Below are 4,708 nucleotides of genomic sequence, written 5' to 3'. Positions count from 1 at the left end.
GCAATAGTTTTACCCTAAAGATTGGAGGCACTACTGTAAGAACCCTGATTTTTGTAATATTTTAAAACTTCTGTGAATAGTAACTTGAGCTAATTAAGTAATACGTATGAGGATCATCATTAAATGAATAGTGGAATTTTGAGAATCCGAGATCATATTCTTGTTTATCGAGGAAAATAAGTGAATGTAAAAGCCGACGGAATTCGAAGATTCACAATTATACTACGTGTTTTCGTATCCGTAAAGAATGGCGTAGAACCGGGAATACTACGTAAAATAAATAATATATCAAGGTATTTCTATGATCAAGAGAAGGAATGGAATTGGTTATAGGATTATAAGCGATAAAAGAAATCGCTACGAAACAAGTCGTTATACGTGGAAACTATCAGAATGGAACGACGATTGCATTTACAATAAATAAACGAATGAGAAATTAAATCCCATGCAAGTTGGCCATGCATAACCAAGTCCTAACTAGTAGTTAGGAGTGTAACTAGATGATTAGAAGCTAACTAGAATAGTTAGTGGAATAGTGTTGAATAGTGATGGGAGACAAACAAGTACACAAGCCATACTTCTCCCTTTTCTCACTTCACCACACAATCAAACCAACCCATACCTTTGCCAAATTATTGTCAAATCTGCTGCATACATCCCATATATTCATTATACACTCCCACACTTTAGCCACAAAGAAAACAACCACTTTTCCCTCACTTAAAGCTCTCCCATTTTTCATTCCAGCAGTTCGGATTTTCTGAGCAAGGGAGAAAGAAAAATTCATAACTCAAAATATACTCATTCAAATATCATGAAATTTTTATCATAGCTTCTCTATATCATGGGTAAGCTTCGTACCAAATTTCAGCCTCAAATTAATTTTTTTTAATTTTATAAAAATGTTTGAATGAGGTGCAGAAAGGTTACTCCGAAATTTTAACTTGTTTCTTGGTTTTGTTTCTTAAGGATCTAGCCCTTCTAAGTGTTTTCTAAGAAAACCAAGCCTCAATCATCCTAGAACTAACCTTCCTAGTGTCCAAGAAGGTATAACTTTCAACCCTTTAAGGTTTTATGGTTGGATTTAAGAGTTATGTTTGTTGTAGTGTTAAGATCCAAAGGATTGTGTTTGTTTGAGTTTGTATTGATTATGTTCTTGCTAAAGGCTTGAGATGTTGAGTTGTAATCCATGTATGTGGTACTAGATAGAGCATATAAGGTTCATGTGGGTGGATCTTGAGAAGTACTTGTGTTTATGATGGTTATAGGTAGTGATTGTGTTAAGATCAAGTAGTAGAAATTGAGTTTGGGCATTCTTGCACTTGATCTGTTTTCTGCAGGACATTCGGCCATGAAAATGGTTAAAATTTGAAAACCACTGACCATGAATAGATAGATATTGTTTTTTTGTTTCTATACATGTGTAGATCATCATGAGGAGATTTACGGTTTAGGAGTTATGGTCGTTTTAGTGTAAAACATTTCTGCGATTAGCCAACTGCACTTAAGTCCACTTGCATGGTGATTTTGAAGGACTTAAAATAATTCTGAGATTCTGGAAAACTTATAAAAAATGGATATGACAGTAGAGAAGACTGTACAAAAAGAATTTTGAGAAAATATTAATTTTTCGATTTTATAAAAATGTTTTGGTAAAGTGAGCGCAAGCGAGAAACGCATAAAAACCTAGTTTTGACGCGCGTTTTCTCACGTTCGAGCTTAAAACTCGAAATGGACTTTCTAAAGCGAACGATCGATTTCAAAACTCGACCATGTTATAAAGTGAGAATATAAGTGTTGAGAATGTGACGATCGAAGATTCGTTATACTTGAGTAGTTGCGAAAGTTGCTTAATAAAAGCGAGACGTTAATCGCGTACTAACTTAGACCGTTGGTTCTTGTTTATAGATCGCCAACCAAACACCAGAGACCATACCACTTCGATTACTCGAGGCAAGTTTTCGAAACCCTATCTCATACTATCCATGCTATATATATACTGTTGTGATATTGATGCCATGATTTACAGTTCAAATATATATATATGCTTGTCTATGATATCAATGCATACGAATTATGCGATTGTTTACGAAAACAAATTTCATTTTACACGAGTATGAGAAGTTGAAACGTATTTCAAATATAATATATGATAATGGGAGTTGAAGATATTTTAATAACGATTTAATTCCGGAGAGAGCCGGACGCGAAAGATTTCTATTTCGATAAACAAAGTACATTCGCGTAATATATATATCAAGCGAACGATTGAGATTTTGACTTAAACTTCGAGAAATATTGGTTTATTCATTTAAGGGACACCCTTACTTGATTGATTATTTTATAAAGCGATATTTAAGGGATTATTAAATATCCAGAAAGTATTTAAAAATATACTGAATAGTTTATAAATAATTTCACGTTATTTAATAAAGATTTAACTATTCAAAGAGCAATTATAGGATACCAAATCATGTTTTTGATTATTTGATTAAGGTGTCTCCATTCGTTGGACCTTATTCACAAAATATTTTGTATTTAAGGTTTTTATTAATTCATTGAACCTTAATTAGAAATACTTTGTACTTAAGATTTTATCAATTCATTAAATCCCTCTTATATAATTATGAGACCTTAGATATTTAATATCTTCGGACTTCTAAAAACTTATTTAAAAATAGACATAATTCCCAAAGGTACTTTCTAAATTATTCAAAACTCTTGAAAGAGATTAATTATTTGAAACGTATCAAAACCTTAGGGAACTTAGTCTTGAAGCATAAGAGTTTTGCTTCCTCGTTCAATAAAGAACAAGTGAGTAATATACGTGTCACCCTACTACAGATAAGGATTTGAAAATGATTTTAAATTCAAAAATCCTACAACTCCCAAAGATCAATTGAGTTAAAAGTGATGAATAAAACATCTTATTTACAGGTCAACTTTTAACGACCTATTCCTTCGAAAAAGGATTTTGAGCAAAAGATATAACTGTTTTGGGACTGGAATGTGGCCTGCCCGGCACAGAGTGGTATCGGGCAGTGACCAGGCGCGGAGTGGCGCATTATGCAAGCGCGGAGTGGCGCATTGTACGGTTATATGGTCTATGTGACCATTGACTTTCAGACTTGCACGACAATGGGCAACCACCGTGTAGTGTCTTGATGAGCCCAAAGGCGGCTAGGTTTGTATTCCTTCTACTAGTAGAGAAAATTTCGTATTCGGCTGATCACCGATACGTGGTTTATTCCAGTATAGTCCCTTTCTTCCATTTTGGAAAAACTGTTGTGAAATATACAACAGATAGCCGATAAGGCTGAGTTTTAAATAAGGATATTGATGAATATATATCAAATCCATTTGAGAAATCTGCTGATAAGGCTGAGTTTAAATAAGGATGTTGATGATTATATATCAAATCCATTTGAGAAATCTGCCAATAAGGCTGAGTTTTAAATTGGGATGTTGATGAATATATATCACACCCATTTGAGAATCTTGGTTCGAGTAACATCTTGAGATTTTGAAATAAAATGAGTACGAGTATAAAATGATTTTGAGAAAGAGATGAATACAAGTATTCAGTGGATATACTATTGTAGTTGATTTTGAGAATATTATAAATTTGATAAGCATATAAACTTTCAGAACGCTTTGGAGATACAAAGTATAATTATTGGTTTTATTTATCCTTACATACTTAATTATGGGGATATATACCTTGCTGAGCTTTAATGCTCACCCTTGCTTTTATATATCATATCACAACAGACTACCAGCATGGATCAGACCAGGACTGCTGTCCGTAGGCGGGTAAGGAACGCTCGTGAGTTCCGTAGGCTTTTTGTGCGCCAGCCCTGTCAGGTAGATAAGTGGAAATGATTTATTTGATAATGTTTCCAAGCATATAACCTGTGTGTATGTGAGTTTGAATAAAAGGTCGAGTAATATTGTGAAAAGAGAATTATTTAATTAATAAGTGATCGTAACGACCCGAATTCACGATCTTGGATTTGGGGGTGTTACAACTACTTGTATGGAGAGAAGTGCGAGAATTACCTAAGCCATAAGTGCTCTAGTACATTTTCACGTAGAAAGAGCTCAACATATGCCAGAGGAGGCGGTTAGAGCTAATCAAGAATAATGATTGGGAGATTCTTTATCATTCGGGGAAAGCCAATGTGGTGGCTGATGCCCTTAGTAAAAAGGAGAGACTCAAGATGATAATGTCTTTGGGAGAGTTTATAAGAGATTTTGGAAATAGTAGTGAAGGTAACAGGAGCCGGTACCGAAAAGCTGTTTGAGATTGCAATAGAGACCGAATTATTGGAAAAGAGCATACGGTGCCAGAGAAAGATGATAAGGGAATAATGAGGTATTCCTATAGAATTTGGGTTCCGAAAGTTCAAGAGCGTAAGGATGAGAACTTAGATGAGAGCCATAGTTTGAGGAATAAGATTTAGAGCAAACCCTGAACGTGATAGTCAGGGAGGTCGCCATCAAGATAGAAGGAACCCATGACATAATGGAGTGGAAAATGAGGATTTTAAATTAAAAGATGACCCCAATTATGGGGAGTAGGATGAAACATTTCATACTAAGGAAACAGAAAGTCGAGTAAGGAAAGGAGACCCGAGACGGTACTCCTATACGGCAATTCATGGACCTGTCTAGATAGAACTTAGACTATTATCCCCAACCACCACCT

General features: G+C 34.8%; 1 long non-coding RNA gene across 1 annotated transcript; it reads left to right on the top strand.

Moving 5' to 3' along the window:
- Positions 1–283: 283 nt before the first annotated feature.
- LOC141668958 (uncharacterized) lies at positions 284–2,021 on the top strand. Its single transcript, XR_012553276.1, has 3 exons — positions 284–848; positions 970–1,047; positions 1,909–2,021. It is a non-coding gene; the product is annotated as an uncharacterized LOC141668958 (long non-coding RNA).
- Positions 2,022–4,708: the final 2,687 nt, after the last annotated feature.

Source organism: Apium graveolens, chromosome 6 (genome assembly GCF_009905375.1).
Source record: "Apium graveolens cultivar Ventura chromosome 6, ASM990537v1, whole genome shotgun sequence".
NCBI lineage: Eukaryota > Viridiplantae > Streptophyta > Magnoliopsida > Apiales > Apiaceae > Apium > Apium graveolens.
Note: the sequence above shows the minus strand (reverse complement) of the source record. Positions and strands in the feature narration are given on the sequence as shown.